Source organism: Eumetopias jubatus, unplaced genomic scaffold (genome assembly GCF_037043125.1).
Source record: "Eumetopias jubatus isolate StellerSeaLion01/CBP00866 unplaced genomic scaffold, mEumJub1_p1.0 scaffold_7, whole genome shotgun sequence".
NCBI lineage: Eukaryota > Metazoa > Chordata > Mammalia > Carnivora > Otariidae > Eumetopias > Eumetopias jubatus.
The window spans coordinates 35,395,473-35,420,241 of record NW_028274813.1 but is presented as its reverse complement, the minus strand read 5'-3'; positions in this window follow the sequence as shown (position 1 = coordinate 35,420,241).

Genomic DNA, 24,769 nt, shown 5'->3' with positions numbered 1-24,769 from the left:
TGTTGTTATGGTGCCTGTCTATTGTAATTCTGCATGGAGCTCCAAGAGCTCAACGCCCACCCCAGAAGATAGGCTGATGGTTGCAATAAAAAAAAAAAAGAACAAACAACATCTCACAAATTTCCTGTTAAAGTAGCTCTTTGTTTAGAAATCATACATGCTTTATAATATTTTATTTATTTATTTGACAGAGGGAGAGAGAGCGCGCGCACAAGCAGGGGGAGCAGCAGAGGGAGAGGGAGAAGCAGACTCACTGCTGAGCAGGGAGCCCGATGTGGGGCTTGATCCCAGGACCCTGAGATCACGACTTGAGCCAAAGGCAGATGCTGAGCCACCCAGGTGTCCCTGTTAGAGAGTTTTTAGAGCAGGTCAGTTGGGTTTTATTTGAGAGGTCAAAGAAGAATTTTAAATGGCGTTTGGTGAAGACGAAAGTAGAAGAAAAGAATGAGCTCTGAGAAGTCTGACTACCACACAAAAATAGGGGAAGGTGCATGATTAGGGGTATCCTGTTAATTTTATTTCTGCTATGTTGTCAACCACGCAAATTGTCCCATAAGCAACAGAAGTCCCATGTTCTCCTGGCAACAGCAAAGATGGCTGACCCAGCAGCTCCCGGACGCTTGTGACCCACACCCTGAGTTTCCTGGGAAGGAATATGCTCAGAAGTGGCTTCTTTCTAGGAACGGAGAGTGATACTGGCGCCTTTTGAGGACCACCAGAACAAAGGAAAGATTTTCTCAGTAAACATGGCTGAGAAGGTGGTGATGGAGGTGAAACTCTCCACATTGTAGAACGACACTTGGCCTCCCCTGTAGCCCGAAGACCCTCAAGTCTTACCAGGTCTATCTTCTGGGAAGATGTTAGCGCCGAGGTCTGTGAGAGCCCGATAACAATTCCGTGGAGCCCTATAGATCAGGCTTCTTCAGGTTTTGGTGGAAACTACTCTTTCTTACACACAGATTCTCTGACCACGCCAAGCCCCCAGGAGATGCCAAAGGCCACCTACACATCCCAGCAGTGTCTGTCTGCTGAGGCCCCACAGTGCCCAGCACACCGAAGTCAGAGGAGCACTTTGGGTTGGAAGGGACAGATAGTCCGCCTCTGTGTTTATGCTGCTCAGGTCACCTACTACTTGAGGTACGTGCTGACAGTTTCTGGGGCCAGGAGCATGGCGTCGAGGGGCCGCGGGTAGAGAAGACCAGTGGGAGTGCTGGACAGGCAGCTGAGGGCAGGGAAGAGGTCGGTTTGGGAAAGCAGGCTTGAGCCCGCAGAAGGCTGGGGCTGGATGCGCCCCCGCCACCCCCCCCACCTCTGCCAGGGAAAGGGAGCCAGGCCTGCTCCAGGCTTGGAGAGCCACTGGCTGTCAGAGGACCCTTTCTCTGTGACAGGCTTCCCTTTTCCTCTCGCAGGACAAGGCACACTTGGGAAACCCAGGAGTGTGTGGTCAGCACAGGGCCCCAGAGACCCCTGCTGGGTGTGGCAAGGGCGGGCAAGCAGGGTGCTTGGGGCATGGAGCATAAGGAGCTGCTCACTGTGGGAGTCGGGCAAGTGCCCCGTTCCCTGGGTTCTGGCACCTCTCCCAGCACTGGGCTGAATCGTAGGGACAGAGCCAGCCTTTCTTAGGCTTGGTCTTTACTGCCATCCTGAGGCCGCTGGCCAAGCTCGGCCTGACAGGCCCGACAACTGGGCTCACACCCACTGTCCACTGCTCCTTCCTCCTGGGCCTGATTCCCTTCCATCATCCCTCTACACCCTCTACCCTGACCTAGGTGCTCTTCTTAAGTGCTTTGAGACACTTTAGGACTGTGAGAAATGTGCGCAGGAGGCCTGCCTGGTGCCCTCTCAGCACACCCAGGCGTTAGCGGATTGCCGTCAAACCTGTCTTAATCTCCAGGGTTTGCCAGACATGTTATCCCCCTCCCTTTCATAAGTAGCATGGGCTAGTGCCCATTTAGATAGCCTCACCAGGCTTGTTATTCTGAGCAATTTACCTCTCGCTTCCTCCAGGCCTGGTTCTCTAGGGAAAGAAAAAGGGAAATGCTTTGAGCTCCCAGCCAACAGGTGCCTTCCACATGTATCTTCCTTTAAAGTTAAAAAAAAAAAAGTCAGGGCTGCTTCCCAGCTGCAGGGAGAAGTCTGACCTCCCTTCTCTGTTTCTAGATCAATAGTGGCCACCCCAATAACAAGCAGGAATTTTCATTACTTTTGAACTCATGCAGGACACTGAGTTGTTTACTCCTCCTGAAGAAAGTGTTAGTCCTCTTGCCCGGTTCAGTTAGCTTGAGGACTGATGGTTTAGCTTAAATAGTTTCACCCCTGGGAATACATTTTACCAATCAAGGATGAGCTGATTTACTTCCTAGCTGTAAGAGGGAGAAGGGCAAATGGAAGAGTCTGCTCCCCAGAAATGGCATGTGGAAGGGAGGGGTACAGTCGAGGATCAATCCCCGCCCTCACATTTGCAGGGCCTGGAGCAAGAGAAGAACTGAAGGCCCACACACCATATGTCTACCTCTTTAAAAGTTATACATCAAGCCAGTGAACTGCTTAATAAAAGAATACGTATACATGACACATATACTTTCACAACAACCTAGAAGGTCAGGTTTGACTGGAAAATTCTTGGACTTCTCAGGATTCTGCACAGGGGCACGGCAGCCCAGGGAGTGCCTGTCCAGGCCCTACACCACCCAGCCCCTTTTCCACCCACCCTGGCTCTGCTCTGCATTGTGAAGGGGCCTGTGCACATGTGTGCAGGCACCCCAGCCTACATGTCCAGGCTCCTTAGCCACCCCTTGGGTTTGGGGAGTATTTGCCTGTGTGCGGATCTGTCCTTAGAAGAGCAGACCCAGAGAAGGCGTTGATACAGGTCCTGGAAGTAGGCTCAGGGCTCTTTGGGCATGAAATTCTGGGTGTGTTGTCTAGAAGAGAGGGCTGGGTCTTGGGTGTATGGTGAGCATATCTCTGACTCTGAGGGAGGGCAGCTGCCCATGGAGGGCTGGAGAGGGGACCCCTAATGCCTGGGGCCTAGCGCACAGGTGCCTCTTGCCCAGGCATATTCCTTGCCAGGAATAAACAACTCCCCTTCCAGGACCTTCTTCTTCTATAGAGATGCTGTCTTCTCCATGTTCTTGCCCTCACATTTGCTCTGGACCACTAAAGAAGAAGCCAGTAGGGAGGCGCTGGGCCAGGGTTCAATGCCACGTGGACACCAGTCTAAAAGGTATTCAGTGAACCACCTTCTTATCAGCTCCAGGTCTCCAGCAACTGCTAATGACCACTGCATTGGATTGAGGCCACTACTACAATAGAAAAATGGCCATTCCCAGGTTCTATAGAATCCAGTCAAATGCCTTGAATGGAAAGGAGACAAGGAGGATGTTGTTAATCATGTCAGAGCCTGCCAGGCTAATTGTTCATTTTCAGACTGCTTCACTCTCTGGATAGGGAAGTAAAAGCCATCACAATGACATCTCAATGACACCACAGTCCTTCCCCCTTGCCCCCCACCCCCCACACCTGTTTAAGATGCTCCTGCTCTTCTATAAAGCAAACTGATGGTTACCAGAGGGGAAGGGGGTGAGGGATGGGGGAAATAGGTGATGGGGATTAAGCAGTGCTCTTGTCATGATGAGCACTGAGTGATGTATAGAAATGTTGAATCACTATATTGTACACCTGAAAGTAATATATCACTGTATATTAACTACCTGGAATTAAAATAAAAAGTTAGGGCGCTTGGGTGGCTCAGTTGGTTGAACGACTGCCTTCGGCTCAGGTCATGATCCTGGAGTCCCGGGATCGAGTCCCGCATCGGGCTCCCTGCTCAGCAGGAAGTCTGCTTCTCCCTCTGACCCTCTTCCCTCTCGTGCTTTCTGTCTCTCATTCTCTCTCTCTCAAATAAATAAATAAATAAAATCTTTAAAAAAAAATAAAATAAAAAGTTAAAAAACAAATAATTAAAAATAAAGAAAAAAAACATAGAGGGCTCAGGTACCTTCCAAATGCCAACCCCAGTCTTGTCCTGCATGAGACTTCCTGACTTTTCCTAGATAATTCACAGCCTCCTTAACAAAGTGAACCAGCATTCATCCTGTGCCTTTGTTTCATAGGTTCTTTTATGACTGGAAATAACCTGCTTATTGTAAATCTCTCTTGTGGGATTTACAGAAGTGTCATCTGTTCTATTTTCCTGCTCTTTCACACATTTATTTAACTTCACTCATTATTTGGCAAGAACATTTTTTATTCTAAGTCTTAATTATATAAGAAAGGAATATTGTCCAACAGACACGGTTCTTACTGTATTGATTAAGGTTTTCTTAATTTAAAATTCTCTCTCCTTGGTAGTTCCTCAGCTTTTTCAATAAGTTTTCTCTATGAAGCCCTAGGAATGGTTCCTAAGTGTGGTGTGTTTGAACCTGTGGGCTTCCAAAGGTGCAAAATGCTTTCTTCAAGGAATAAACTCAAGTTTATTATTGCTCCAGAGTTTTACAAACTATATTCTTTGCAGGGGAAAGACAAAAGTACATTCTAGTTTTTGTTTTTCTCAATTGCTAACTCAAGCTTGGTTCCTGACTTCCATATCTGTCTTTGACCGCAGGTTGTTGAGAAACCCTTTCAACCTCTCTCCTGGCATTCTTTTGTGTATGTGTGTGTAAAATACATGTGATGTGTAATTTACCATTTTCAGCATTTTTAAATAACAATTCAGTAGTCTTAAGCAGGTTCACAATGTTGTATAACCATCACCACTATTTCCAGAACTTTTTCATCACCCCAAACAAAAACTATACCCATTAAACAATAACTTCCTAACCCTGGCATTGTGGTTCCTAGCTTGTAAATGCACTTTAGAGCCAGGGAACACGAGCTGGAATTTTTTTTGGGGGGGGGGGTGAGTGGAGTCTTTTTAATTTATTTTTAATTTATTTTTATTTTTTTTATTATTATGTTATGTTAATCACCATACATTACATCATTAGTTTTTGATGTAGTGTTCCATGATTCATTGTTTGTGTATAACACCCAGTCCGAGCTGGAATATTGATTGGTTCTTGCCCCTTACCAGCTCTGGCACATTGAATAATTTGCCCGATCTCTTCAAGTCTTGGTTTACTCAGCAGCAAAATGGAACTGGTAAGAATCAGAGTAACAGCCCTCGCAGAGTTGTTCTGTGCACATTATACCACCCTCAAAGGAATATCATCAACTCTCAGTAAGCATGCTGTCCCCTCCTTGTTGTCAGTGTCTCATTGCATCCAATGACAGTTTTCTGCTTGTATCCCCTAAATTCCCAGCCTCTCATGGCCACCTGGGCTAGACCTGGCTCCCTCTTCACCCCTTGAGGTAGGGGCTAGGAGGGGATTGGGGCATTTCCTTTTCTTTCTTTCTTTCTTTCTTTCTTTCTTTCTTTCTTTCTTTCTTTCTTTCTTTCTTTCTTTCTCTTTCTTTTCTTTCTTTCTCTCTCTCTCTCTCTCTTTCTTTCTTTCTTCTTTCTTTCGAGAGAGTGTGTGTGTGAGTGGGGTGGTGGGGGGTAGGGGCAGAGGGAGGGGGGAACACCAAGTGTGGAGCCAGACATGGGACTCCATCTCACAACCCTGAGATCATGACCTGAGCCGAAATCAAGAGTTGGGCACTTAACCGACTGAGCCACTCAGGTACCCCAATTTCTTAACCTTCACAATAATAACTAACATTTATAACATGCTTATGGAAGAGGAAACCAAACCCAGAGACAGATGATAAATAATATGAAGAAGGCTCCCCAGCTTGTAGGTGAAAGACAGGATTTGGAAGCAGTCTGGCTTCAGGGCTCATGTTCTCAACAACTGCGCTACAAGGTCTTGATGTGCTAATAAGCATCTTGGAGAGGGGAATTCAGGCTTAGCCAGCAAGTCAGTGGCAGGGCTGAGATGACAGTCTAGCTCTTCTGACTCACCACACAATGCCCCCAGCCACTCACCACAGCAATGGCTGGGCTGAGGTGTAATTATTCTAAAAGCGTTATGTCAAAAGTGACCAGACTCAGGTGTTCAACTTCCCCTTCCTTAGAGTGAGGCCTGAATGTCTTCGGGGAGCTTTAAACATGGACAATACCAATGGCTTTTCTCCCGCAGTATTGCTTTGGTGGCTGCCCTCATCTGTCTTTCCACAGCTCAGCCAAACCACATGCTTGGAATTGCCTCAACACAGCAAGTGTCCCCAGCGAGCCACCCACCCGCTGCCGCCATCCTGATTCTCAGTCCTCCAGTGCACCCTCCTTTAACACTTTATTGACTGAGCGTGGGCCATTAAGGAGACACCTCTCATTTAAGTCTTTGTTCACATTTTCATGTTGGTTTCTTCAAATGTCTTTGTGAATGCCTCTCAGGACACAAGATTTGTTCTGTGTCCTCCAGGAATTGATGGGATTTCTCAAACTCACAAGTGACTTTCTGTCATGCAATTTCTGTTTGTTTCTAAAATAGGTAGAGATAAGATGCCACACGAACACGAAAGCAGTCACATGCATCTTTCCTTTTCATCCTGCCCAAAGATGTTGCCCCATAATTTCCTCTTTGTTTGATTCTATTCCCATCACATACGCACTGTAAGGAAATTAAAAAAAGAGAGACAAAACATAAACGTACTTAAGAACTTTAGAGTGTATGTCACGCAATGTGATTTCGAATTGAGTTTTTGCAACTCCAAGGCTATCTCCAGCTATCTTAGGGGATAATCTTAGTTATGAACTTCTCAGAAAATTAATTTTAATTCATTTTGGTTCAAAAAATAGATGCGCCCATGTATTACTAAGAGGAGAACGGAATGTGTCATGAAGTCAAGAACACGTGTCTTTGGGGCATAATTATGAAAAGACTGGAAATGGGTGAGTTCTCTGCAAACCATGTGGCTGTCTGCCTTGTGGTTTGGTTGTTGGCCCTGGTTTTGGGCTCTAGGGGAGTTAATCTATCTTCAGATGAGCAAATAGGGAGAGATCAAGGAACATGACTGGTTCTGCTGCATCCAGACTCTATTCTGACAAGTAACAGAGCGACTCCGGGATGGAGAATGAAGAGGAAACATGAAAGGCAGAGGCAGACGCTCCATGAGGCTATCCTGTTCAGACCAGGAGGTTGCGTGCTGAGTGACGGCAGCAGACCTGAGATAATTAAAGATTAACCACTATGAGCTGAAGTAGTGGGAACTGAAGCCATCTGAACCAGAAATGGTAATAATGCTTAAAAAAAAACAAAACAAAAACCAAGTGTAAAATGATTAACTAGAAAAAACTCAGAATCGGTAACAGTTAAGATAGAGAGACCATATCCAACTTGTGTTTCCAAGTACATTTTTTTCTTGGTCTTCTTCTAAGTTGGGGATTGGCAAACTATTACTTGCCGGCCAAGAACCACCCACTGCCTGTTTTTGTTTGGCTCTTGAGCTAAGAACGGTTTAACATTTTTAAATGGTTGAAACAAAATCAAAAGAAGAATATTTTGTAACATGTGAATATAATAGAAAATTCAAATTCCAGTGTCCATAAATAAAGTTTTATTGGAACCCAGCCAAGCGTATTCATTATGTATTGTCTGTGGTTGCTTTGAGCTACAGGAGCACAGGTAGGCAATTGCAGAGACCTAAAAGCCTAAGATATTTACTAGCGACCCTTTTCAGAAAAAGTTTGCTCTATGGCAAGACTTGCAAAGTGGGCAGTTAGTAGCTGGTCCCTGAAAAAAGGGCTCCAAAAAAGTTGGGAAATACTATTTTAAATTAAATTAAAAAGGAAAACAGTTTCTTTAATAAGCTAATGAGACTTGGAAATCTACAAAAAAGTGTCAGGGAGGAGGAAAGCAGAGTATTTGGTGTTTCCCAAACTTATTGGCTACGGAATCTTTTTCTCTCTTTTTTTCTCTCTTTCACTTTATTTGAATGGGCTTTTTTTGTGGGACTAATGCCTCAGGGAACATAACTTATTGATAAATACCACTGAAAAGTATAATGATTTATATCTAGACAATGGGGGAAAATCTTGCTACTTAAAAAACTTGTAGCTATCACCTTATACTTGTTAGAATGACTAGAATCAAAAAGACGAGAAATTACAAATGGTGCTGAGGATGTGGGGGAAAGGAACACTTGTGCACCGCTGGTGGGAATGCAAACTGGTGCAGTCACTGTGGAAAACGGTATGGAAGTTCCTCAAAAAATTAAATATAGAATTATCATATGATCCAGCAACTCCACTACTGGGTATTTACCTAAAGGAAATGAAAACACTAATTTGAAAAGATATGCACCCTTATGTTTATTTCAGCATTATATTTAATAGCCAAGATAAGGAAGCAACTCAAGTGTCCATCAATAGATGAACGGATAAAGAACAGGTGTATATGAATATATCTAATGTAATATTACTCAATCATAAAGAGAATGAGATCTTGCCATTTGCAACAATGTGGATGGACCTAGAGGGTATAATGCTAAATGAAGTAAGTCAGAGAAAGACAAATACCATATGATTTCACTCATAAGTGGAATTAAAAAAACAAAACAAAACAAGTGAATAAACAAAGAAAAAAAAAGAAGAGAGACAAACAAAAAATCCAGACTCTTAAATGCAGAGAACAAACTGATGGTTGCTAGAGAGGAGGTGGGTAGGGGGATGGCTGAAATAGGTGATGGGGATTAAGAGCACACTTATCATGATGAGCACTGAGAAATGTATAGAATGTTGAATCGCTACATTGTACACCTGAAATTACTGTAACACTGTATGTTAACGATACCTAAATTAAAAAAAAAAAAACTTGTAGTAGAATTTCTCTCAGAGGGAAACCTGGATTTTGTTTCACAAAGCACTTTAGCAGGTCATTTGGTCATGAAAACTTAAGTTCCAGGAACTGATCTGGAATATGGAAAATGGAAACAAAGAGAGCATTAAGTAATTCTGCATAGTGCTGTGAGGGTGATTTGGAGTTTGGGGCTAGCCTAGGAAGAGGGATTGAGAGGTGAGCAGGACAGAAAAAGACAGAGATGAGAAGGGTCTGTGGGACTTTGAGAAGAATCAAAGAAACCTGGCAGGGAAGGTTGGCCGGTGAGAAACTCCCTTCGGTAGAGAGGGTTACAGAACATCAGAACAATGACGGCCAGGACCGGCTAGATAATTTGTGGAGCCCATTGCAAAACGACACCGTTCAAAATGTAACAAAAGGGGCTGTTAGAGCTACTAAAATGTAAAGCTTTTTCCTTTCAACTGCAATCTCTTTGTGCATTTGTCATGCTGTTTTTGATTTGCTATTTAATATCAAGTCGGGCATAGGGAATCCACAGTGCAATACTTGTAGGCATCCAGGGGTCCAGCTCTGTGACTTTGGGGCCTATGTGGGCAACCCACTGGCTGAAGGCTCCCCCTCATGCCAGCCTCGGGACCCAGGTGCCATGCTAAGCTAGGAGTGGGAAGTCGGGCCCTTTCCCATGGCCCCAGCTCATGGTGGACTGGTGAGAGGCAGGAGGTGGAGGACAGGTCAGTGGGCATGGGTTGGGGGGAGGCCTGGGACACCAGGCAGAGGTGAAAGATAGCTGCAAGTCAGCCGAGAACCTGGCCTAGGAAGGCAGGGGGTTGGTGGGACGCAGGACTGAGCATGAGTCCCTGGTACATGCTCCATTGAGCTGTCAGACTTCACTTACAAACATAAACTCAAACATAAAATTATTAAGACTTTAAGACAGGGGAGACAGAGCTTGAGACCCCAACCAAGGGACCCCTCTGAGCAGAGGGCCCTATGAGACCTCATTAGTTGCATACCCACGAGCCCAGCTCTCATGATGTTTAATCACTTTTACTTTTTTTTTTTTTTTTTACTGAAAAGAAATTGTCCCCACACCTTTATTTCCATACCCTTGCCAAAAAGCTGCTGCATAAACAGCCTGGTGTTGGGCGTGCTGGCAAATTAAAGGCAAAGGGGACTGCTCTCCTTGTTTGGGTTTACGCATGCTGAGGGAACAAAACAGTAGTAAGGAGGCAAAGTTAAAAGGAGACTCAGATTTCAGCATAAACAAAAAATTGGATGAAAGGTGGCCAAGAGAACACAGTCTCATTGGGAGCATGTGGACATTTTGGGTTTCCAATCATGCAAGTGACCAGAGCCAGCAGGAGGACGTGGAGACAGCCAGATGGCCAACACTTGGGTTTCCCATTGCATAGCTTATACTTTAGGGGGAACGTGTTGAAAATATGTAAAAATCATCTGAGCTATTTAATAGTGAATTTTTACTGTGTGCCTTTCTCTGTGCTACAAGTAAATCTAACTATGGTCTGATGCTCCCTTAATTTGTCACTATTCGTCACTGGTGACAGGAATCAGCTGAAAAGGATCGTAATAGATCTTAGCTCAAGTTCTGGTTCCCAATTCACGTCTCAGCAGTGACTTGGGGGAGGAGCTTGTCATAGGCCAGGAAGCACTCTCACCAAATAAGGAATGTATCATCTACAGAAAAAAAATCCAAGACAAAGGGGAGTAGAATTTCTTCTACCTGACCGACTTGGCTTTGATTAGACAAAGTGATGGAGAGCATGGGGAAAAGAGGCAGTAACTATATTTAGCTCACCTGTCCAGGCTGAGGGCATTGAACGAGGAAGGAATTAATGATTGATACAAACCGTTGTTTATTGAATGCTTTCCAAGTGTCAGACATTCTCAGTCATTCTTATGTAGTATCTCACCTAATTGCCACATTGAGCCTACGAGGCAGATTATTTCCTATTTTATCGAGGGGAAAGCTGAGGCTTAGACAGCTTGCACTTAGACATAGAGCCAGTGAAGCCAGGGCCCCAATTTAAACCATCTATCTGCTTGCTCAGTCCAACCTCTTCAGTCATGTCCTTTGCTAAGAGATGAAACTCTTCTTTCCTTTAAGTGTCTGTATCCAGAAGGTCCCGAAGCTGCTTGGAAATTTTGTTAATAGTCACCTAAGACGAATCACTTTTTCAAACACCAGACATAAAATAGTCAATGGAAGGGACTAATGGCCTTAGTATCCAAACATCATTCTTTTGATTTGAAGCATTTTACACCAAAGACTGAGGCCTGAGGTCATGTCTCCCATGCCTCAGCTTGTCTTCAATGTCTTACGCAGAGCAGTCACTCGGATGCCAAGGCACGTAATGCTTAGAGAAGCACCTCGAGATGGGTGATTATCTTCTTGAAGCTTTTGGTAGCTAACATGATGAAGAGCTGTTTGAGGACAGATAATAACTTAAGAGAAAAATTTCGGTTATCATTTGTTATTAAGAGTTAATCTGGGGGCACCTGGGTGGCTCAGTTGGTTAAGCATCTGCCTTTCAGCCTGGGTCATGATCCTGAGGTCCTGGGAACAGGCCCCAAGTCTCCACGGAGAGTCTGCTTCTCCCTCTTCCTCTGCTCCTCCCCTCGTCTCCTGCTCTCCCTCTCTTTCTCTCAAATAACTAAATGAAATCTTTAAAAAAATAAAAGCTAAAAAATTGTGTTTTAAAGAAAGAGTTAATCTATAATTTAAAATAAAATGGTTTTTAAATAAAAGTGATTTGAAATGAAATAGTAAAGATTAAAAAAGAAGTTATCCAGATCACCTTCTTTGTATAACAAGGTAATAGCTCTGCAGGGGACAAATGGCCAGTGCAAGCCTCCTACCCGAGTCTCAGCACTGACTCCCAGGCTACTTCACTGAGGATACAGAAGTCATTCAGGCTCAGCTGAGAAACTTGGGATTTGTCCTCTCCTTCAAGCTCCGTATGTACCTGTCACTAGGTTCTAGTGTCTAAGCATCTCTGAACCTGGCCCTTTCTTCCCTTTCTCGTTGATCCTGCCTGTTTTCACATAGTCCAAATATCATGTTCATCCCCGTGCTCCAATGCACTCTGCACACTTGGGCGTGGTATTGCTAAAATGAAAAGGTGGAAGCTGATACTGTGAAGCAACCAGATCGAGGCAACAAAAGGGGTTTTGAGGCAATACCAGGGGAGCGCATGGAGGAGTGTGGGACCTCAAAGAAGCGAGGACTTGTTTGTCTTACTTTAGAACATCTCTCTTGCTGTGCTCCACTTACGTTTGCAGTGTAAGGTGCGCACGGGTCTGGGGGCTGGGATTGAAGTCTGGCTCCTTCACTTCAGGGGTGAGTGACATGGGTGGGTCTCAGTTTCCTCAGATGCCAAGCGGAAATACTGAGGACTGTTTCCGGAGTTAAATGAATTCATCCTCATGGAGAGATGAGCACTCCGCGCAGGCTGAGGGCTCAGGGCTGCATCCACATAGAGGACTCGCTCTGCCCCAGGCACTGCTCAGAATTACCATATCAACATACTTAATTCTCAGGAAACCACTCAGAACCAGGTACCATTCCCCTCTGTCTACTGGATAAGAAACTGCGGTACAGAGAGGTTAAGATCCAAAGGAGCATGAACATTCACCAAGTGTATATGTGATGTTCACACTGTATTGTAAATTATATGAGAAAAAGAAGGCAAACTCTGTCCAAACTACTCTTGTAAATTCTTTACAGAGAGATAGAACATGTTAACTCAGTGTTCCTACTGTTTAAAATAACAGATGTGCCACGTAAATATTAGAGTTACTATTTAAAAAAAATTTCCTCTATTTTTAAAACTGAGAGTGAGAGAGTTTTTGGTGTTTTGACAAAAAAATCTAAAGGTCGAAGAACAATTGTAATTTTTCCCATTGACAATTGAGGTCCCTTTGAATGGCTTCAGCTTGCTGGTCACCTGTGGTCCTGCAGGGCAGGACTTCTTTGGTAGTTGGTATTTCTGTTGTCTTAAATTGTGCTGAAATATACATGACATAACATTTACCATTTTAATCATTTTAAGTGTACAATTTAATGACATTAAATATATTTACAATGTTGTGCAAACATCAGCACTCTCCATCTCCAGAGCTTTTCCATCATACCAAACTGAAACTCTGTACTCAATGAACAATAGCTCCTCCTTCCCCTCTCCCCCCAGCCCCTGCTAAACACCCTCCTACTCTCTGTCTCTATGGATTTTGCTATTCCGGGTACCTTATATAAAGTGGAATCAGACAATATTTTCCTTTTGTGTCTGGCTCATTTCACTTAGCATGATGTCCTCAAGGTTCATCCATGTTGTAGCCTGTGTCAGCATTTCATCCTTTTTTTGTGGCCAAATTGTACATATATGCCATGTTTTGTTTATCCATTCTTCTGTTGATGAACACTAGGCTTGCCTCCACCTTTCTGGCGATTGTGAATAATGCTTCTATGAACGTGGATGTCCTTTAAGAGACTTTTAAGAATAGTTATCCCTGGACAGTAAGACCAGGGCTCAGAGAGTACTGTCATTCTTCACCTTAGACCCTTCAATACTATTTGAATTTTTTAAAACTATGAGCACATGATTTTTAAAAGTAATTATATCAGTTATATATAATATTGCGGAATTTAAAAAATCCTACCATATAGGATTGGATTAAATGTGTGTGAATACACCAAGCTTGAAGCTGGTAGATGGAAGGCATATGATGCCTGCTACTTACATTGGAGTCAGAATCCCCTCTGGGCAAAGGGCATGGGAGTGCTGTAGACTGGCAGGAGGGTTTAAAGGCAGAAAATATGGGGCTGCACTAGAACTTGCTGTGGTGACCCATTTGGAGGCTGCTATCTCCATTTTGGTCCCTTCTCAAGAAACCCAAGGAATGGAACTGCTCCAAGACCATCCCAGCTTTCCATCCACACCCCCGACTGGGCTTGTCTTCCTCAACTGCCAACACCAGGCAGCATGCCATTCTCAAACCCCCTCATCAGAAAGTCCCTGTCCTGACTCCTATGCCCTTAGGGCCCTGCAGAAATGGTCATTAGTCATAACAGGCTCCAGTATGTTCTCTCCTGGCCATATAGTTGAAACTATACATGTCAAAAAATGTTTTTTAAGGATGATAATTCTGTAGCAAAACCACTGGCACTTTTTTCCCATGGTAGACACTGCTATCTGATCACAAACTTCCTACTGCTAAGCCCAGAAAAGACCTCAGAACCTTTCTGAAAAAATTCTACTCTCCGTAATTTGGAGTTGGCACTTACTGTGAAACCCATGTGCCATCCCCGTGACCAAAAGAGTGACTTTCTTGGTCTGAGTTTCAGCCGTTGGGACAAGGGTGTGGAAGGGAGATTTGGAAGGGCAGGTCTTACAGCACCTCTGACTTCATGCCACAGAGCTAGGGGCTCGTAATGCATCATAACTGTATAGCTCAAGAACCTGCGATCCTCTTCTGATTGAAAGATAGTGAAGGTCACCACCTTGTGAAGGCTGAGACGGGGGGCCCCAAGCTGCCAGTGCTGGGCCCATCTCCTGACATCACAGTTCAGCCCTGAGACATGAAATGTATCGTGGCATCTTCACTCCTTCCGTGCATATTCTGGGGAGGAGCGGAGAGGCTTATAGCCCAAGTGATAGCCATGAACGGGTATGGGGAATGCTTTCCGCCTTCCTGTGAATTAGTAAGATTCCTTGTCCTTGCAGAGCTCATCTGGGAGGGAAGCAGAGGAAATTTACCATAAGAAAAAAAAAAAAAGAAGAAGAAGAAACAAGAAACAGTGAAATCAAATTACCTGTTTTTGTCACAATGGAGTACGTTTGCATCGGGTCTGACTACCCACTTCCTAGGTCAAGCCGTGTCCACTGAACACTGTAGATGGAACCATTAACACTCCACCACTAGCAGTTTGTAAATTTGGTTCTCTGGATCTTGTTGCTTTAGGCTGGACATGCATCTTTCATAAAGGCTAGCCATGGGAAATGAAGCTCTGTTATGCAGATGCTTATCCACCACTAGTGACAACAGCAATAAATTAACAGAGTAGCAATTATCGAGAGTTTACTATGTGGCAGGCACTGTGCTAAGGGCTTTATAAACGTTTCCTCACTTAATCCTTACAACAACCTTAAGAGCTAGGAACTACTGTCATCATTTTATAGATGAGGAAATGGAGGTTTGTAGAAGTTAAAGACATTTATCCAAGGTGACTCCTAGGGGAAGATACGGAGCAGAGATTTAAATCTATGTATGACAGACTCCAGATCCCTTAGCCACTAGGCCACCTGAAAAATGACTTTCCTGTAGAGCTTTTAATGATAACTCTGTGAACATGACGGGCAGCTATCTGGTGGCTGATGCTGGGAAATATTCCACTCCACTAAATCCAGGCATGTCTATGAGATTCCCTTCCCTTCCCCCTCCGTCCTCCTTCCTTCCTCCCTCCCTCCCTCCCTCCCTCCCTTCCCTTCCCTTCCCCATCTCTGCCTGTGTCCAGCTTAGACCCCCTTGTGCATCCCTTTGCCCCAAACCTGTGCTGGCCTATGTGAACGGGAATCCTCACTCTGCTCGGCTGTCTGCGCAAACCCCGCAGAATGTGGGCCTTCTGGTCCTCACCAACAGCTCTATGTCCTCCAAGTGCTCCTGGTGGACCCTGAGGAGCAAGGATCCTGCTTCCTTCTGTTCTAGCAGCAGCCTGGCCATGCCCACTATGTTTCCCAGGGGCCTGTGGGGCCTGAAGCTTTCAGCCTGGGGGTTGTGGTGACCCCAGGGACACGGGGGCAGGAGGGGTGGGTGAGGCCCCCTCCCAGCCGCGGGTGAGCAGGCCTGGCAGGAGTTGTGGTCACGCTCTGTGATTCCTGGGTCTAGGAAGTGCTGGCGGCAGATGCAGCAGGTGACTTCATCCTTGGGGTGGGTCAGTGAGGGGCAGCTACAGCCCTGGAGGCCAGAGGGCCATGAGGGTTCAGTTCACTTTCCTTGTCTCCACTCTGTCCCCAGTGTCTCCGAGCTCAAAGCCTTGGCTCTGGCCTCCCAGACCAGCCCCTACAAGTCATCTGAGCTTTTGGGCTTTTGGTGCCTTTCCCTTTCCCAGTCAGAGGCTGCTTCCCTCTGTCCGTGGCTTTCCCGTTCCGCAGGCCTGTGGGGCCCTCTGTAACCTGGGCGGGAGACCGCTTCGGGTGGGGAAACAGGCAGAGGTCTATCCCTCATTACTATTCCACGGGTCCAAAGGGCTCCCCGTTTGTCTGGTGAGGATCTTTGAAAATTGCTTTGTCATAACTGCGGTGCTGGCCCCGGAATGAGGGATGTGATGGCTGCTTCCCACAATGATCCTCCTGACTCCTCAGAGCTCCGCGGCTCCCAGGACTGGGGGAGGGGCCGGAAGTCTGGTTTCCTGAGGGAAGGACTCTAAGGGTGACATTGTCTGAGTCACATCTCAAGAGAGTTTGGAAGGAGAAGTGCTTTCTTAAACTTTTCTTTGTGGAAAATGAGACTTTGCATTCAATAGGGAGCGGGGGACAGGAAATGGTGGGGAGGGTGTACTTGTCCAGGGGTAGCCTCACTGATGGGTGACATCTGAGCCTTACAAAGAAGAGCGCTGGAGATAAGGGATGAGCTGGACATCCTGGGTTCTGCTGGTGACAGATGAAAAACATAATTAAATTATCCTGACGGTCTCTAGGCTTAGATGGTCTTTTGCCTCTACATTGAGTTCTGCCTCTACATTGACTTCTGCCCCCGGAAGGAGGAGGTTGTGTACATGGTTGTGCTAGGGGCATCTGCAGGGATCTTGTTCCATTCCCTAAACTCCTGCAAAGCATTCTTTTACAAATGTCCTCAGGACACAGAGCCCCTACTTCAAGCTCCAGGTAGAAGCTACTTTTTTTTTTTTTTTTTGAGATTTTATTTATTTATTGATCAGAGAGAGAGAAAGAGCACAAGCAGGAGGAGTGGGAGAGGAAGAAGAGGGTCCCTGCTGAGCAGGGAGCCCGATGCGGGGCTCCATCCCAGGACCCTGGGATCATGACCTGAGCTGAGGGCAGATGCTTAACCAACTGGGCCACCTAGGCGACCCCAGGTAGAGGCACTTGCCTGAGGCCAAAGTTCGTGGGAAATGGAGTGGGGATTCAAGCTGAGGTCAGCCTGTGTCCAAAACCCAGGTGTTTACTGTAGTGGCCTTCCATACACATGAGGGACTCTGAAGGAACACAACTGGACTTGTCCTCTGGGTGAACACTCTCTTAGGAGACAGGAGTCACTGAGACCTTTTTCTGGCAGTAGCAAGAGGACCAACGGAGTGGGTGTCCTTTGCTCCTTGGTTTACGTGCGTCTGGAGAGAAGCTGTTGCACTTGTCGTCGGCATTCAAGGGAAGAGTGCTTGCCCTGGTTTTCACTGCTATCCAGCTGGAGTGGAAATATTTAGCCACCAGCTCTTCTGGTACATAGAGCCACTCAGAAGTGACTTTTGGGACTTGGCTTGGGACACATTCTCCTAACAACGCACTTTAAGTCCTGTGAGCATCTGCCACCCACTCCCAAGGGTTCAGAGACCCGAGTACTCCTACTCCCAGTTGGACTGGAATATGGGAGAAGTCAAGGGGAGGTGCACTCAGGCAGGAGGAGCCAGCTGCTGTCATTACAGATGAGAGGAGACCCAGACAGTTGCTGACAGCCAAGAAACACCTGTTTTAGGGCAGAAGCAAGGGCTAATCTTGGTAACATTGATGGAAAGATGACATTTTGTCAGATACCAAGAGAACCCAGTGGAGCAAATTTGCATTCATGTTCTACATGGGTTCCTCTGGCGATTCCTGGGCCAGTCACTGAAAAATGTGTGATGTTTCCAAAAGTATTTCCTACAGCAAATTCAGTTCCACATTGAAAAGGGCCTGAATATGAGCATTTTTTCTAAAGATTTTATTTATTTATTTGAGAGAGAGAAAGGAAGAGAGCACACGAATGGGGAGGAGGGGCAGAGAGAGAGAGAGAGAGAGAAGCAGAGTCCCCGCTGGGCAGGGAGCCCGATGGGGGTTCGACCCCAGGACCCTGGGATCATGACCTGAGCCGAAGGCAGACGCTTAAACGACTGAGCCACCCAGGCGCCCCGGTGAATAGGAGTATTTTAACAACACTGCTGCAGCAGTCTATGCTTTACTAAGCAAAAAGCTTCCTTCTTTTAATTTTTAAAAATTTATTTTATAATGAGGATAGGCAGACAAGTGATCCATAAGGGCATGTGATCTTTCCAAAATGGTTTGCAGAGTACAAAGTTTGAAGGTCTCTATCAGGAAGAACAGGTTCTATGTCTAAGGTCTCCTTACTTGGGGACCCAGCAGGCCCCTCAGCCTTGTGTCTAGTGAGGGACTGAGTCCGCCCTCTTCCCAGCAGTGAGGACGGAAGGGAATGCCGGAGCAGATCTGTGGGCTGGTGAGGGGCAGAGCGCCCTTGGGTCATGAGTATCCTCATTCTCGCTGTTTTTTTTTTTTTAAAGATTTTATTTATTTGAGAGAGAGAGAGAATGAGAGAGAGAGAGAGAGCAGGAGAGGGGGGAGGGTCAGAGGGAGAAGCAGACTCCCTGCTGAGCAGGGAGCCCGATGCGGGACTCGATCCCGGGACTCCAGGATCATGACCTGAGCCGAAGGCAGTCGCTCAACCAACTGAGCCACCCGGGCGCCCTCTCATCCTCGCTTTTAACAAAGGCACATCCCTATACGGCTGGGAAAAAAGACCTGGGGAAAATACCAAATGTGCATAGTAGTTAACTCCGAGGGATTCTTATTTATTTATTTTTTATTCAAATGTATTTTTCAAAATGTCCACAAAGAATTCACCTTCCTTTTATAAGGAGAAAAAACACATTGTAAATACCTCCCTCGAGCAGAAAAATAACCATTTATGTAACAGTCTGATTTATAAATTCTTTTTCACACACATTCCAGTTTCATTCTCTCAATAGCACTGATGACAATTTCTATTTAGGCTTCAGAACACAAGCCTCAGGAGGTTGAGAAACTTCCTCAAGGACGAACAACTCCAAGCGGCTGAGCCAGAGTGGGAGCCAGTCTTCTCCCTTTGGTTGCATCGTGTGGTAGGTAGGATACGGGGGTTTTGGGATGAGGGACTGCTGCTGCAGGAGGAAATCGAGGGCAGGTTGCGGGGAGCAAGCAAGGGGATGGCTAATCTCATGGGAGGTGGAGGTTTGGGGGCTACTGCTTACATAGCTGGGGTCATGAGACTTTGGGGTTTATTTAGTGGGCTCCAGGGTGATTTCTGGGCTGAGTAGAAGGCACACCCTAGGGAGGTTGGTCTTCTGGGGCTCCTGAGAGCTGGGTTTGGCTCCGCCTGGCTCACCTCTCCAGTTGGAGACAATTGATAGCTGCTCCCCCAGGCTGTGCATGATCCCATACATTCCTCCTCCTTTCCTGGGCCCAAGGCAGGCCTTCTTCCTCGGGTTTTAAATGAAGTGAGTGGCTCGTGGTCCAGGGGAGGCCAGCCTCCTCACACCAGAAGATCCGGGGCTCCTCCAGGAGCCAGGAGGTGCCCTCTGCTGGAGTGAGAGCTTCTGGGCTGAGGGAGGTCTGTGAACCCAGTCTATGGGGAGGGTATTTGGAGGTGAAGACAGGGAGGTGAAATCCGAAGGACATTCTCTTTCAGGGCTGCTCATGATGTTCAGGGCATTCCCTCTCTCTTCACTTGGTTAGAAATGAAAAAGACTAGCAAGAGGGAGGGAAGGAATGGAAGGAGAAGTGGACCCCCTGTTAGCGCCACCTGTGGATGCTGAGGGGACCTCAGCCGGTACTCCCATTCTCTATTTGGGGTGGGCCTTCCTGGGGTGAGGCTGATCCGTGCCTGCTCACTGATGTGCACCAGCTGGAAGGATTCTGGAGTCTAGTTGATTGGGAAGGACGATGAGAGGGTGTATTTTTTCTAGAGATAAAAAAAAGTGGTGTGTCCGAGCCAGCTCCTACCAGCTTGTGAGAGACCAGTTGTTAAATTTTCAAGAATCTCGTGAATCATCATGTTGGTAGCTTGAAATTGGTCAAAGTGGGAGTATTTACACCACGGAAATTGGCAAACACTACATACCAGAGCTTCCCTGTGCCAGAGAGCCAGCTGTTAGACATTAACACGCATACCCCTGAGCCGGTGTACCATTCACCTCATGGCTTGGGGTTTCCTGTGCTCTTCTGAGGGAGAGGATGACAATAACGTCTGACTTTGATCTCCTGTCTGTGATGTCATGATGGGAAGTGGGTCACCCTCATCTGTGGATTTCTCTGCTTTCCTTTTCCTATATCTAAATCACAGAGGGCAGGCTTGACTGGAAAGGGACCTCCCATGTCCTCCGTTCCTACACTCTAGACCATGTGACAGCTAGTACAATGCCCAGGTCAAAGTAAGATGCTCCAGAAATAGTTGTTCAAGGGGGCCGAGGGGGTCAATGTCACCTGCTGTTAGAATTGCTTCATTTTCATGATTCTTATCAGCAGGGGGCGCTGCAGGACTAATGATGTGTCGAGTCGCGCTTTCCTCTGACACGCTCTCTTTAAAAGAAAAAAACCCCATTAATTTGAATGAATTCAAAGGGGCTAACTGAATCAGTGATTTTTAGATAAAGCATCAATTTTGGGGAAAAAATGTAGTGCTCAGTTGATCATAGTGAATATTGCTGTACCACTTTACGATGTACAAAAAGCACTTGGCCGACATCATCTTGTGTAATTCTGAAGAGGGGTGTGCCAGGCAGGTGGACACACTACAGTGTAGTAAATACACGTGTGCGCTCCGGAGTCCGAGCCTCTGGGCTTCAAATCCTGGCTCCTTCCATTACTGATTCTCTGACTTTGGACAGGTCACAAAACCTTCCTATGCTTTAGGAAAAACACCAGTACTTGACCTCAGGACTTGGTGTGAGATAAGAGGATGCACACGGAGCATTTCACAGCCTGCCTTGCAGGTAATAAGCACCCTGCAGATGTTAGCTCTGATTATTCTTGTCACAACACTGGGCACCTGATCTGAGGAGCATGAAGGAAACCCTCAAGGCCACATGAGGAGTAAGGGCAAAGCCCGGACAGAACCCCGACCTCTTTCAGCCCCGGGGTCTCTGCCTCTTGCCAGTCCCCGTCCCCCAGCTAACAAACCTCCCAGCTGTGCTAATAATGCTCTTCATTCTGTGGGAGTGCTTAAAAACTACTTTTTAAAAGATTCCATCTTGAAATCCTACTTATGCTATGAATTGGCTTAGTAACTCACTTTTCTTAAAGAGCTCACAGCAGCCCATCCTCCCCAGGCCTCCTGACTTGAATTTGAATGTTCAAAATCAGGTAGGTTGACTGCCCTGGGAGGTTTAGGCCTGGCTTGATAAAGTCAAACGACTTCAGGTATAATGAGATAGGAGCAGTGGGGAGTCTGGTCCTGTCTGAAGCTGGAAGTGGGCATGCAGGCTGAGTATGTTTAGATTTGCTGATTTTTCCAGGAAAGCCAGGCCTCCAGATTTTTATGTAAAATATCCCAATTGATAAATCTTGGCAACTCATTTTAAGTTTTATAAGACACAACAGCGAACACGTTTGTAGGTTGCATCTACTCGGCAGCTGCTAGTTAGCAATCACTGCATACAATTTATGAGAAGCACTTGGCCTATATCATCTTGGGGGTGGGGTGAGGTCATTGTGGCACGTGGTCAGCATTCCCAGGGGCAACAAGAGTAATCCCACTTCAGTTTGGAGATCCTTGTCGAAAGCCAGTGTATTTTGCTCAATTGATCATTTTCTCCCTTCAGTTGAGTTAAGTAGCAGTCTTTGTTCTTCCTGTAAAGAATCAATTCTTGTCCAAGTAGCATTGGATGCTTCTGGATGGAGAATTGGAACACCTGGAATCTATCTGCAACCCTGTGGTGTGACTCTAGACAGGTCTCAGACCCTTCCCACACACTTGCAAGATCAGCAAGGGCTGTTCTGCCCTCCCTTCAGAACCATGCTTAGAGAAGGAGACTCCACTTTCTAAGGGCCAGGCCGGGAGCCTCCTCATTGGTCTACATTAGATCCTCCCCACCCCCCCAAATTTTGAGTTAGTTTCTTCATTGCTCATTTGTTCTTCAACACTCAAGAATCCTTGGAACCATACATCCCTCTGGCATAGTCCATGCAAGGAGTCAAAGCAGGTCTCAACAAGTGTGTCATTCCAGGTCCTTTGAGAAACAAATGTCATGATGGAGTTAGGTATGCAAAAAATGTCCTGGGGCGAACACCTGTGAAGGGGGAAGGGTGAGGGAGCCCGGGGTAGGCGAAGAGAGCCTTCCCGCAACCATGCAGGCCTGCTGCTTGCCAAGGGAGAGAGGACAGGAAAGAGCCTCGGGGAGGAAGCACTGCAGAGTAGATGGCAGCTCCAAGAAAGTTATGGCCAGGCTGCTGGGAAGCTGGAGAGTGGAGGAGTTGCCACAGGGTGGGCCTGGCGGGGCTCTCGTAGGCCTGCTGTGCTCGGGAAGAGCAAGGCCTCTGGGAACGCTACCAGGATCCCAGAGGCGCCATGGCTGGAGGCTGTCAGCCCGCCGCACCCTCGCAGCATGCTCTCTCTCAAAGGGTGCTCTAAGCTGTGCTTCTCATGACTGCCCCAATCAGCCAGATTTCCCTGAGCCCATAACTGTGTGCTATTATTTATTTCAGCACAAGAAGAGGGAGCAGAGTGGGGGGTTTCAGAGTTAGTCCTAGGTTTGCGTGCCCCATCACTGTGCTGGCTGTGACCTTAGGGCAAGGACTTATAACTTCATCTGTTCATTAAAAATAGTGAAAGGGGGCGCCCGGGTGGCTCAGATGGTTAAGTGTCTGCCTTCGGCTCAGGTCATGATCCCAGGGTCCTGGGATCGAGTCCCGCATTGCGCTCCCTGCTCCTTGGGAGCCTGCTTCTCCCTCTGCCTCTCTCTCTCTCTCTTTCATGAATAAATAAATAAAATCTTTAAGTAAAAAAAAAAAAGAAATGAACCTTTAAAAAAAATATAGTGAAAGGATCCTCTCCACGGAGTTACTATGAGAATTAGGATAGAATTCAGGGAAAGTGCTCCACATAAGTGCCAAGTACCAGCAAGTGCTTGGTGAATATTTTTACTTTGGAATGTACTCGGAGATGAAATATAGGCTAGCTACCCAACAACCTTTGCTTTACTTTGATTTTTAGTAGTCTTTCTCTTCTAAAATGGCATTGTTAGGGTGAGTCTGGTCATAGGGTCGAGTGAGAATGCATTTATGGACAATGGGCCCACTAAGTGGCAGTCTCCCACCACCCTGTGAGGAAAGTGCTATTATGCCTATCCTACAGATGAGCAAACTGAGGCCCAGAAAGGTCTCAGTGATTTGGTGGAGCAAGCGACTCAGGTATGACAAGCAGAGCACTGCGTTGCATCCCCATGGTTCAAGGATGGTTAGAGGATCCAGTCAGAACTAAGATGTAAAGAGACTGACCGGGGAAGCGGCAAAAATGTTGGGCTCTTTCACCAATGGGCTTAGAGGGTGCGAGGCTGGGGTCGCTGAAGCTGTCTTAATGTCCACAAAGGCATCTCTACCCGGCCTGAGAATGAGTCTGACGCAGAAATGGTTGGCTGGCTAATCCAACACCCATTCAAATCCTTTCTCTCCTAACTGTTCTGGAGGAGGCTGCTAACTGTCCTGCAATACTCCGCCCCTTCCACACGTTAGTAACAGAGCTCCCCTTCTTGGCTGGGCACCCCGATATGCTGACGGTACAGTTCCCAAGTTCCCTTGCTGCTAGTTGTGACCATGTGACTAGATTCTGGCCAATGGGATGTGAGCAGAAGAGAAGCCGTGCTGCAACTCCTGTATGGCGGCCCTAGAAGGAAGGTCCCTGAGCTTCTCTTCTACTTTCTACACCCCCCCCCCGCCCCGCCCCAGCTGGGGAAGGACAATCTGGAGTGACAAAGCAGACCTGACGGTGAAGAGGCAGACCCATCCCGCTATCCTGGCTTCTCTCTGCCACACAAAAGACTGCCTCCATTGTAGGGGCCAGAAAAAAAGAAAATTACGCTTTCCTAGCCTCCGAGTGGCCGTGTGTCCTGTGACACGGATGTGTCCAATCGGTCGGAAGCAGAGATCAGCTGGGGGCCTTGGGGGACGGTTTGCTTTTCTAGATAAAAGAATCAGATACAGCTGCTTCTTCTTTCTGCCTTGAATGCCTGTAGCTGAAGCAGTCCTCCTGTGACCCTAACGACCAGTGGAACCGAAATGAAGAAAGAGGTTGGGTTCTTGATAACATTAATGAGCTGCTGCATAGTCATGTCATTGGAGCCTATTCTGGGCTACTTGTTATATGAGGAAAAAAAAAAACCAACCCTATCTCTGGACTTCTTATGTGAGAAAAATAAACCACCCTTCGGTGAAGCCTCCATTAGCTGAGTTTTACGTTATTACAGCCCAAATGCCAAGACATTCAGCAGAACTTGGTGTGACAAAGAGCCCAGATGTTGATGATGTCATCTGGCCCCATGAATAGCTGTGCCTGAGACTAGCCCTTGGACTTTTCAGTTATGAGAGAAAGTGAGTTCTTTTTGTGCTTTAACAGTTAGGTTGGATTTTCTGCTGCTCCAAATGGAAAGACTCCTGATATCCCTATTCACAAATAGCTAAGTGGACTGATTGAATTTTCACCTCCTCTCAGTCCCTCCACCAAATTTTATGGTGAAAAAATGAGAAAAATTAAAGGGAGGAAGGAAGAAAAGGAAAGAATACGAACGGCAGTGAGATGTGACCTAGACTAACAGAAGGTTAGTAGGCTTTGTTCTGAATCCTTATTCAGAAACCCGGGTCCTAGTTTCCCTCACTCAGAGGCTTGTTTCTGGTGCGTGGGAGCTGCCCTGACCACCTTGTGAGCCCCCTGACTGCAGGGAGTAGTGTGACTCAGTTTCCCATTCCAAGCAACCCAGCACTGTTTTTCTGGATCTTTTCATT